The sequence below is a fragment of the Marmota monax genome, unplaced genomic scaffold (assembly GCF_021218885.2).
Source record: "Marmota monax isolate L192 unplaced genomic scaffold, Marmota_monax_Labrador192_F-V1.1 WCK01_AAM20220418_F8-fsc00074, whole genome shotgun sequence".
Taxonomy (NCBI): domain Eukaryota; kingdom Metazoa; phylum Chordata; class Mammalia; order Rodentia; family Sciuridae; genus Marmota; species Marmota monax.
In genome coordinates this window covers 6,499,980-6,512,766 of record NW_026694232.1, presented here as the reverse complement: position 1 = coordinate 6,512,766, position 12,787 = coordinate 6,499,980, and positions in this window count along the sequence as shown.

Genomic DNA, 12,787 nt, shown 5'->3' with positions numbered 1-12,787 from the left:
CAACAATGGCAGGTACATTTTAACTGGGTTCAAGAAGCTTTTCTGTCACTTAAGCTGCATAGAAGTCTGTATTCAACTAAAATCCATAAGTTCTGAGCTGAAGACATCTGCATTAATAAATGATATAAGAATCTCAAAATATCAATTTTTATGTCAACAAGTTCTAAACACCCCTTATTCTTGATTTTAAGGAACTTAACTAAGTTGAGAAGATTCATTAGCTAATATCAATACTGGCAGTAACCAGAGTTAAATGCTAAGAACATAAATGCAGTTGATTCAATTAAAATTTATTGAATGCCAACTATTTACCATTTTCTCTGCTCAGCACTGAAGGTACAAGATAAATTTAATATCCTAATGGTCTTAATATATTGGGTACATTTAATTCATTATGCCATTTGGTTCTTCAACAGCCCTTTAAGAGAGAACACTGTTACCATATTTTACAGATGAAGGACCTGGAGCTCAGAGTCTCAGTAACTTATCCATTGGCACAAAGTCCACAAGGGCAAGGATCAGAGTTTTAATATGTTTAAGGCTAATCTTCAGGTCTTCATGTGACCTTCCTTAGCCTCTCAGATTCCAAAACTCAAGTGCTTTACAACTTAGCAAAATGCATATGTTGTTTATATATATGTGTATGTGTGTGTATACATATATGTGTATATATAATATACATTATATATACACACACATACATACATACACATTAGTAATGTACTTAGAAAGAAAACAACAAAATACAAAAAGGAAGAAGAATAATTCAGAATATTTCAAATGCCATATAAATATAAAATCTTTATACATGCCCTGTGTTCAAAACTCTGCGAAAAAAAGAACTCCTTGGAGGAGTCACACTTACTTGAGCCCTGACCTTCATTAATAAAAAGTCTAGAATTCCAGGAAGTAAAAATAATTTGGAAGGTGTCTGAGAGAGAGAAATGGCAGTGAGCAAAGCAGTATGTTAGAAGTTACAGAAGAGGGCAGCCAGAAAATGGAGACATGTCCCTTACAATTAGAGAAGAACATGCATGTTGATGAGCAGAGGGAGAGGAGCTTGAAGGTTGGCTGAAACCAGGCTATGAGGAAGTTGTAGGCTTGAGGCTTTAATCTGGAGGCAAGGGATCCATTAAAGGCTCTTGAACAGGGGACATGTGTGAAGAATTCTGTAGGAAGACCATCCATCTGGAAGAGTATGCAGGTCAAGCCAGGAGGTGAGAGGAGGTTGCAGGTGTGGACATATAATAGCTTCAGGATGGTGAAGGGTTTGACCAAGAGGCAACCATGGAAAGCCAAAAAAGCAGGACACCTCTTGACCACTCAGTAACTACCCAGAGATACACATCCACCGTGCTTCCTAAGGTCATAGGTCTCTAGATCTCCTCTTTACATACAGGCCACAATAAGGAGTTGGGGAAGAGGTGAACAGAAAAGAAACACCAAGGTAGGGACACCAGAAGAAAGAAGCTAAAAGTATCTGAAGATGATGTATTTCATGGATGAGACACCACTGCAGATAACACTAAGGCAGTATTCAAGAAAATAGCAGGAGAGGCTGGTGAAAATGCTCAGAATCAGACAAACCCTTAGAGATGTGAATGACACAAAGAGGAATACATACATAGGGTAAACAGGGATTGTTCTGAGACTTTCCTGAGGCCTTTTTGAAACCAAGACTAAGGAAAAGAAATATGTTAGGCCTCTGGAATTCTACCTCAACAAGGTATTATCTGCTCTGCAATGGCTAAGTGCTGCCTGCCAGGAAGGTTTTGTGAGGTTTGAAAAAGGCTGCCTGTTCTGACATGTAACTGCTGTGTGGTAATTTGCAGTCATGTATATTTTCTGTTTGCCTTATTACTTGACTGTCCATTTATGAAGCATAATTAGGACCTAGTAAGCTATAAATAAGGTAGAGTTATACTTTCTGGCAAATTCTTTAATGTGACTGATTACCCTTGGCACAAAAACTACAGTTGCATGAGCTTCTTAAATAAAAACCGCATAATGATCTTTCCATCTGTCTAAGTCGCATAATTAAAGGCATCAGCAGTGCATAGAATTAGCACTTCAGGTTTTGTTCACAGGTTTGGACAGCATCCATCATCAGTTTGACAGATGGAATTGTTTTTTCTTTATTTCTCCATTTTGCTCTCACTTCTGCAGCTACATAGTCCCTGTTGAGGGCCCCTTGCAAGAGTAAGACTCAGAGATCCAGGATAATTGAGTGCAGGCAGGATCTGTTAGCTTGCTTCATTATTTATCACTAGGCATAAGCTGAGACTCTAACTGTGTGCCATTAGAGAGGGGATCAATCTGCCCCATTATCCCTTTGACACAGGAAAGAACCATTACAAGGGCACGTGAGGACACCTGGCATTCTCTAGATAGTAAAGGATGACTCTTTTGCTTCTTAGTGGCATTTTCTGAGCACCTGCTATGTACTCAGTGGTGTTACTACAAGGATCATAGGTGAGTCATCACTTGTCTGCAACTTATAGCTCTAGTTCTGACTTAAATAACAACAATGATGTTAATAATTTCTTGTGTTGTTGAGTATCACATCACAGCACAATCATCAAGTATTTCCTCATTTTATTAAAATAGATGAAGAAACTGAGACACAGAAAGCTAAGATCTTGTGAAAAGTCACATACTTCAACTCTCTATTCAGATTAGTCTGTATAAGGAGGTAAATGTGGCCAAGTAGTAGGCAAAATTATTTCTTTCTTTCCATACACATAAGAATGTCCATAAGGAAGTGAGAGAGAGTAGAAATTAGTAAATCCATTACTTAACTTGAGGTGGAGATACAGGCAATCTTCAAATCAGTAGAGGATTGTGTTCTAAAAATGTATCTGTAAATTAACTATTTGGCATTTATTCATGAAATGATATGATGTCTGGGAATTGTTTCAAAACAATGGTAGAATGAGATAAATAAGATTGTGATGAGTTGAAAATTGTTGAAGCTGGGTGATGGGTACACTGAGATTATAACACTATTCTTTCCACATTTGTGTATGTTTTAAGTTTTCTATAATTTTTCCTTAAAAGTAAGAAACTTATAAAAATCCAGCATCCTCACTGTGGAGAAATTGTACAGATACCTATATGGGAACACATACATGAAACATTCCACATACAATTCTCAAGAACCTTTGTTGCATTGGCAAACATTGTTTTTATACAATCTGTCTCAAATTGCAAGATCTCTCAGATGACTATTCATATCACAGATCTGGCTTAAGAAATAAAATAGTTTCTAAATTCTCTTTCGTCTATAAGAATTCACAAATACAATATCTGCTAGGAGGCTATATTAGTCTGGATGCTCCTAACAAACAGAACCAAAAAGAGATGTGTGTATGTGTGTGTATGTTTGTGTGCAGAGAGAGTTTGTTGGAACTGGCTCATAGTTATGGAGGCCGAGAAGTTCAGGATCTACAGTTGGCATGCTATAGACCAAGGGGAAACAATGGTACAGTCCAGTTCTATTTCAGCCAATAGCATAAGTTCTAGTGTGAATCCAAGTCCAACAGCAGGAGAAAACTGAAGTTCCAACTTGAAGCTACTCAGAAAGAGTAAATTCTCTTATTCCACCTTTTGTTTTATTGAGACCTCTCATGGATTGTGTGAGGCCTGTCCACACCATGGAGGACAATCTGCTTTACTAGTCTAATTCAAATGTTAACACATCCAGAAACAACCTCACAGAATAATGTTTAACCAAATTTCTGGGTATCCTCTTAGCCCAGTCAACATATGAAATTAACCATCACAGTGCATAAGAAATCATAATCCATTCAGAAGTAAAAGCAACAGAAAGAACCAGGCAAATCAGTTACATAATAAATCCCCAAGGTCTTTAATTGATCCATGATCACAAGAAATTTGATAGACTTGCTGTGATTCCAGGAATTTAATTGGCACCCCCATATTAAATACCCCTGAGTGAATCACAATCAGCCCTATTGGAGAGTCTCTATGGAAGGTAACTGGTTTCCTTTATGGTTTTTGTAAGTATATCTATTTTTAGTGACACTGTAATTTTCAATTCTTTTCTTCATTCTTTCTTTGCTTGTTTCCTTCTTTACTTTTAGAAAAATAATTATTGATTAAATGCTGTTTACTTGGCATAATGCTGAGTACCAGGAATATAACAGTGGCTCACAGATATTGTCCCAGTGAGAATCAGATTGACAATTTCTATGCAAAATAGGCTTAAAGGGAAAACTTGGTATAAAGAAAGACAGGAACTTGTCCTGAATTTTGTTTAACATAATCATTGGCACAGCACTAGTTAAAAGCCAATTGTCCACATCAAATCAACATAGGGTATTAAAAGGGGGACAGCCACCTCCCCACCTTTTGAAATTGTCACTAGTCCTGCCTCCCTCTAGATCTTAAAATATAGTGAGGTAAATAGATAATAAAAATGAATATATCATAGCCAATTATGACAAATGCTATGAAGAAAAATCCAGAACATTCTAAATGTAATAATGGAGCTTAATTTAGATCAAGATATTTTTTTCTTCGAGAAACATTTAAGTTGGGTCTCAAGTAAGAATGTATTATTTTGCTAGGGTGGCCATAGAAAAATACCACAGACTAGATGGCTTAAACAACAGAAATTTACTTTCTCACAGTTCTAGAAGCTAAAAGTCCAAGATTCAAATGTCCATAGATTGGGATTTTTCTGAGATCTCTCTTTTTGTCTGGTGGATGATCTCCTTCTCACTCTGTCTCATCTGTTTGTCCTTGGCCTATGTGTGATCTTTGTCCTCATGATCTTCTCTTATTAGAAGGTTACTGGTCATACTGGATTAGGACTCACTCATATGAACTAATTTTACCTTACCACTTTAAAAACCTTATCTCTAAATACAGTCATATTCTGAAGAACCAAGTGTTGGGAACTATTTCATCAATATATGAATGCTGGTGGACAGGGGTTAAGATTCAGGTGGCTGGAAGAGAGAAGAGTACATTATAGATTTGGTGGCAAAGTATAAAGACACTTTTTTTCTGATGACTTCTATCTTTTCTAGGACATCTTACACATATCATCAGCAGAAAATGTCAATATTGGGAAGAGAGAAGGGGAAGTCAGAGAATAGGTAAAGTATGAACTGTTAGTTTCTGTGGATGGAAGGTCAAGATTGTTGGAAAGAAATTTCTAGACAGTGTCAAAGGCTCAGTTGAGGCAAGTGAACAATGCAGATTGTCTGGGTGGGATATGGTTTTCTCTGCCATCAACTTGGCTGTTCTGGTGAAGTCTCAGCAAAGGTCAGTGGTGGTTCACTGAAGACAGGGTTTGGCAGGGAAGTGCAGATGGAGAGGGGAGGTGGGATTGGAGAGGTAGCAGTTGTTATAGTTTATATATGAGGTGTCCTCCCAAAAGTTCATGTGTGAGACCATGCAGGAATGTTGAGAGGTGAAATGGCTGGATTATGGATGCTGTGGCCAGGTTGGTGGATTGATACATTTGATGGATTAATCATTTGAATGGATTAGTGGGTGCTAACTGGGCAGGTAGGGTATGGCTAGAAGAAGTAGGTCACTGGGGGCAATGTTAAAGTGTGATTCTAAAATCCCAGATAAAACTCAGGATCTTTTGAAGAAAAGACAAAGGATTTATTTTGGACAGGGTCAGGGAGCAGAATGCAGACACTTCTGTAGTCCAAGACACTGAATGCAGACATAGGGGCCATTTAAACAGAAAAACCACAAAGGAGGTGGGCAGGAGAGGCAAGTAGAATCATAAGTACATTCTCAAAATTGGCACTTTTTTTGTATCCATTCAGGAAGTAAGCTAGCGTCTGCTCCATAGTTTAAAGATATTGTGATCAGGATGCAAGTGGGTGAGGGTGTCAGTTTTTATTAGAGTGGGCTCATGAGGAAAGCAGGGGACAGTTCTGTACAGGGTGAGATGTCTGAGCAGCATGGAATCAGCCTAACTTAACTTTCAAATCATCCCATAGCCGCATGCCCTTGGGAACTATGTTATACCTGCTTGTTGCACTTGAGCTCTGACTGCTGGCTGGCTGTCAGAACCTGAGCACTTTTCCTGTGCCATGCCTTTCTGCCATGATGTTCTGTCTCACTTTGGGGCTGGAGCTGTGGAGTTGACTGACCATGGATTAAACCTCTGGAACTAAGATCTGAAACAAACTTTTCATCCTCTAAGTTGTTCTTGCTGGGTATTTTGGTCACAGCAATGAAAAGCTAAGACTACAGTCTTTGTGATCATGGGCTGTGGAATCTGAGCTAGATAAGGATGGAACTGAAGGAAGGCAGCAAATTGATGGATTTAAAGGAAGAGGATAAATCAATGAATTAGAGGAGGGGAATTTTTTTAGTGACACTGTAATTTTCTAAGCTATTGGACACCCAGAAGCACTTGCTTTGTTCACAGACAAGAGGCTCTAAAATCCTAAGGCTTTTTCTACAATAGAGCTGGACAGACCTCTCCAGAGTTATTTTACCCCTCAATTCAGAAGCTGAAAAACATCCCCTTTATAATAGAAAATTCAAATCATTTGTTGTTTTGCTGAGTCTCTGGTTTCTCCTAGACCTGAATTCCTACCTCCACTCTCCTCTTTGTGCCTCATTGCTACAAGTTAAAATGGCATCCAAAATAGCTCTGAAGGACTGACTTCAGTTTTCAGAGATTTGAGAAACAGGAAGTTGGTGCCAGGAAAACTTGTTCATGCTAAGTAGAACTATAGATCTAAATGTCAAATGCTAACTGAAATTTATCAAAGGATCTGCTTTAAAAATGGTAGAATTCATTATTTTCAGAATTTCAGTTGCTCATTATTAAAAGTTTCTGGCTTCTCTCTGCATTACAAACACATGCAAAATTTATTTTGCACAAGGATGTCAAGTAATGCTTTTTGACTGACCAACCAGATTTAATGACTATAGGGATGGGCCTTGTCCCAATTGCATTAATTGGTAAAATATTTATGATCCACAGAATCATAATGTATGTGCAAATGTTAGTGTGATGTTGGGTGACCCAGATACCAGCCAAGAGTGCCTTCTCTAGGATTAAATTAATTGCTCTAGACCCCATCCTTCAATACTATTGGTGCCCAGGATAACTGGATAAAAACCACAGGGAAGGGACACTAGAGAAGCAGCTAGGAAAAGCTGCTCAAGGTCTGTACCTAAAAGTACATAGAATATCACCTTCAGACAACAATAGCAAAAAGCAAATAAATGTTTAGCTTGCCTACCGTGAGCAGGTCTTTTACCCCCATTATTCTGTTGATCTTAACAGTAACACTGCAAAATAGATGTTTACTGAAGAGAAAACTATCGATGAAGATAAATGATTTGCCCAAATCAGATGTCCAGGATGAGTGGCAAAGTCAAGATTCTAACTACGGTTGTGGTTCTTGAAACTATTTTCCCCACCTTTACATGCTCCTACCTGGAGCTTCTCTGAGAGCAGGTCTTTTCTACTTTTCACCTTTGCTCTTCCACTTGCCCTTGGGTGATCTGATCTCCATCAAGGCTGCTCATTATATTCTTTGTAACCTTTTGTCACCTAGATAAAAATGTCGGTTGGGGTTGGAGATAGTACTTAGTCAAACTATCTTCTTGGTCCCCTGTAGATCATATTCCACTCATTCGTTTTCTTAAGGATGACTCTGCCAGTTCCACTGGAAAGAGCTGACAGATTAGCTAATGATCCTGAATATGAATTTGTTTCACTATATAAAAAACTCTAACATATTAGATTTATTGTGGAAGTCACCTCAGAATATTTAATAAAGCATAAAATAATATATGCTAAATATTGCAGTATTTGTAAGAAAAGTAGTGGTTAGAATTAGATAGTAGATTTACAAACAATACCAACTTCTGCTAGGATTCATAAGGCCTTACTCCTGAAAGTTCAGCAGCTTCAGCAGAACCTGGGAACTCATTAGAAATACAGAATCTTAGTCTGGGGAGTAACTGAGCCATGGAATTTGAATTTTATTCTCAGCACTGAAAAAAATTAATAATAAAGAAGGAAAAAACTCACAGAATATTGGATACTCAAACCTCCTGATCAGAATCTGCAGTTATGTGCATGTACATCAAAGATCTGAGAAGTATTGTTCTAACATACCTATTTTTAGTATCCAGTGCACCAGTGCACAAGAAATCACTTCTGCTGGAGAAGTTTCAAAACAGCAGAAAGAGTAAAGATTTGGGTGTCAGACAGAATGATGTCAACATGTACTAGTTTTATGACTTTGGGCAAGTTATTTAAACCTATAAGTCTGGGAGTCTTCATCTACAAAGGCAAAAAAGGGTTGAAATGTGGCAGAGTGGCCTCCAAATGGAACACCAGGGCAAGAAAGTGTTGGAAGGGAAAATAGACTGTGGCAGAGTTGGACAGAATGTAGAGGCAGAGAGGTGGGGTACCCCTTCACCTGCTGAGTGAGTGGGTACTTGTAGCATTGGTTGACATTTAGGAAGTGAGATAAATTTTGACTTTGGTTTTATCATGCCTTTTTGCCTGAGAACAGTTAAAAGTTTTGGATAAGTAGCAATATAATATAGGAAAACAATAGAACTGGTGAAACAGAGGTGACTTAAGGATAGACAATCAATGTAATGGAAAAGTTCTTATGGGAAAAACAATGTCTTTACAAAATGCATCAGCAAAATGTATTTCTTAAATTTACTCTTGTGATCAAATGATTTGAGATTTTTTTTTCTATATCCAAGTCTATGATCTTTAAAAATCCATTTTGTTAAATTTTAATGATTTTTAAAAGAAATAAATCATGGATATTATCTTTTCTGACATAAAAATGGTTTAATCAAAATGTCTTTAATTTCTTTGATTTATTGATATGATTTCAAAAATGAAGGGATGAATCAGAGGTTCATCTACTTCAGCATTGATTAGGTAGAATGAAATGTAAAACTTACCATATTGAAGATGTTGTTCAGTTTCCCAGATAGAGACATTCTTTTCAATAATTCCTTTGTCCAAATATAGATGTTGCAAAAGTGTTTCTTTGAAAGAGGGTTACTGAAAGTATTAAAGCAGTGTTTTTAAATGAGAAAACAATATTTATATATTAATAAATTGTAAAGTTCTCCTTGTGCTCTAACATCCTTGTTCCCCTCCCCCACTCCTTTATTGAAATATCTTATACCAATGTACTACCTAAGCTTCCAGAAATAGGTAAAGATCTGATTCTAAAATAACAGGAAAAAAATGTTTAAAGATACATTTACCTTTATTTGATGTTTATTGGGACAAAAAATGCAATAATATGCTGTTTTCCATAGAGGGTTCTACTTATATCAGCCTATATATTGCAGAGGGGTTGTTTCTCTGAGCGGAAGAGTCCCATAAAATGATACAATATATTTGAGCAGACCCATGACAATCCTGTGGAGGAAAAAAAGAAGTCATTACATAATACTGGAATCTATATACATAAAGAAAAACACAAAAACATCTTTTATGACTTCAGGCATTTTGAGATTTTAAAAAAGCTTTGTTCTAATTTTGGCAAATCATTATACTTTATTTACTCCCTGAAAAATCTAGAACACAAAAATGATTCAAATAAAATTGTTACATCAAAAACCAGAGGAATCAAGGCAAGATTAGAGCACATATTTCAAAGAAAGCAAGGAGATTATAGAAATCTAAAACAATGCATAATTCATGACAAATCTTGGCATATTTGAAATGTCCTTGAATTTTAATTGGATACCCAGATAGAAGTTTCTATAAATTCTGTTCTACGATGAACCTATAAAGAATTTTTTATATTTGTATAATAATTCCAAAGTGTCCTTGCAAAGGGAAAACTGTGAGTTGAGGATTTTCTAATGTAAAGTGTGTGCTACTATTGGAAAGGCTGAACTGAAAGGTTGGGAGTATCTGATAAGATGACACGTGAATCATTTTTTATCATTGAGAAACGGGGGAAAGAACGTGTCTTAATGAAGATACAAAATTGTTGTTATGGAACTTGAAGTGGCCCTAACAATTAAATGCTGTCATTTACAATTCAATGATGTTGACAACATAATACACCATTTATATTGTCTTGCAAAAATCTTTGGACCAAAAGTCCTTTCTCTCTTAGAAACTTACTCCAGTCTTCAAATCTTCATGTGTTCACCAAGTGCCCTGGCACCAGTTTACAAACAATGGTTAACTACCCAAGTTATGCAGATGACATATGGTAGCCAGAGAGTTGTATATTATGAATATGAATTTATTTTTAGAAAGCGAAGATATCTGAAAATATTAATTATACAGAGATCAACCTTTATCTTTTGAGAATTCTATAATGTTATATAGGTCTACTTTAATTAAATAGCATATGTTGAGAAATGATTTAGAGGAAAGGGATTGACAGAAAACAGAAGACAGTTAAGGAAGTTTGAAATTATAATCTAAGAATAATTGCTATTAATGCTTAATATATTGTTGTTTTCTTTTATTACAATAAGGAAACATGTTATAATTTATATAATATTTAATTATGTAATAATTTGTAGAGTATTTCATTAATTGTACATAATGTTGGATTTCCATTTATTCATTTTAAGCCAGCTAAATCAAATTACCTCTCTGAAATAAAATTTCTAAATAAAGACTGACATCAAATAGTGAGCCCCTACATCATCACAGACATGTACTACCTTATTTGAGATCCTGGATGGCTATAATGGTTTTCTAGAGATTCCATAACAAAGTACTACAAACTGATAGCTTAAGACAACAGAATTTTATTTTCTCAGAGTACTGGAGACTAGAAGTCTGAAATCAAAGAGTTGGCAGGGCTCTTTCTAAAGCCTCTAGGGGAGAATCCTTCAATTGTTCTTCCTTCTAGTAGTTGCTAGCCATCTGAGTGGTTCCCTGCGTTATAGATATATTTGTCCAATCCCTGTCTCTGTCTCCTCGTGGCCTTCTCCCCCCTGTCTCTGCATCCAAATTTCTCTCTTCCTTATAAGATAGCAGTCATTTTATTAGGGCCTATCATAATCCAGTATAAATTTTACCTCAACTTGATTATAAATACAAAGACCATATTCTTATTTCCAAATAAGGTAACTTTCTGAAACCTCACGGGTTGGGACTTCAACTGATCTTTTTTGGAGGACACAATCTAACCCATAACATGGACTTAGTGTTTAGAATACCAGAAAGAGTCATCTATTCACTTTCAAGTATGTGTTGAGAATCAGCCTGCTCTCACTACAAATATGTATTGGGAAGCTGCCACCACACACACCTGTAATCTCAGTAGCTCTGGAGGATGGAGGATTCAAAGCCAGCCTCAGCAAAAGCAATACCCTATTTCTAAATAAAATACAAAATAGGGTTGGGGATGTAACTCAGTAGCCTAATGCCCCTGAATTCAATTCCCAGTAAACCCCCACCCCCCCCCAAAAAAAAAAAAAAAAAAAAAAACTAATGTCAGGCACTGTGATCAACAACATAGTTCATGTCACTGCCTTTAGGGAGCTTATGGTTTGAAGTCAAGTCATATTCTATCGTAGTATATACTTTATAATTTTAAATCATATATAGTTTATAGGTTAGTGTTATGGATTAGTTCTGAAATGTTTCCCCAAAGCTCATGTATTAAAAACTTGGTCCCCCAAGTTGGCAGTCTTCCAAGGTAGGACTTTTAGAAGGTGATTATATCATGGGAGTTTTAACCTCATCCATGGCTTATTCCATTGCTGAATTTATAGCTTAATGAGCTATGAGGAGGTTGAAACTTTAAGAAGTATGCCTCATTGGAGGAAGTATGTCACTGGGGACAGATCCTTAAAAGGGTATATTTTGTCTCTTGTTTTCTCTCACTCTTTCTCTTTTTCTCTCCTACTGTTCTTCCTTTCCCTCCCTTACTCATACCTTCCTACCATGAATTAAGCAGCTTTATTCCACCCCTCCCCACCATAATGTTCTGCCTCATTATAGGCCCAGAAACTATGAAGCCAAGTAAACCATGTACTGAAACCTCTGAAACTAAACCAAAATAAAATTTCTTCCTTTTAAGTTATTTTGTCCTCAGGCATTTTATTGCAGAGATGGAATGCTGACTAATACACCTAGCAAAGTCTTTTTATTTAATTTTTTGCAATTAATCCTCAAATAGTCCTGTCACATATACTGAGTAAATATTAGCAGCTATATTTTTCTTTTTTGCTCAGGAAAACTGAGACGTAGAGAGGTTAGCACTTGTCCAAAGCCACCCATCTGGGAAAAGCAAAGCTGAAACCAGAATTGAGGTTGAAATATAATAGCATGCAAAATGCTGGATTATGTTCCCTTGCCATTTACAATTAATGACAAGGAACATTACTATATATTAGAATATTTTACAACACTTTTTATGAGAATGTGATTAAGAACTGAAGGACACTGGCTCAGAAGGCAAAATTTGTTTATCTTGGCAAATTTCTGTTATTTCTAATTATTCATGATACTTCAACAAACATTCTGTGCTATATTATCAAAAAATCAGTGATATTTTAGGAGTGACAAGAGGCTGCTGTAGATATTCACTGAGGAATAAAGTGAAGCCAGATTGTATTGGGAATTCATAGATTCATGGTTACACAGGAATGTCAGTGCTGAAAAATGTTGAGATGGAACTAAAGTTTCATTTCATTCCATGGTACATCCTCTTTGTTCCATGTGTCAGGAAATAAAGTCATGATAATAAAGAATGAAAAACATGAGCATGGTATAGTTATTCCCCTATAATTAATTTAGGGTAACGAATGGTATTTT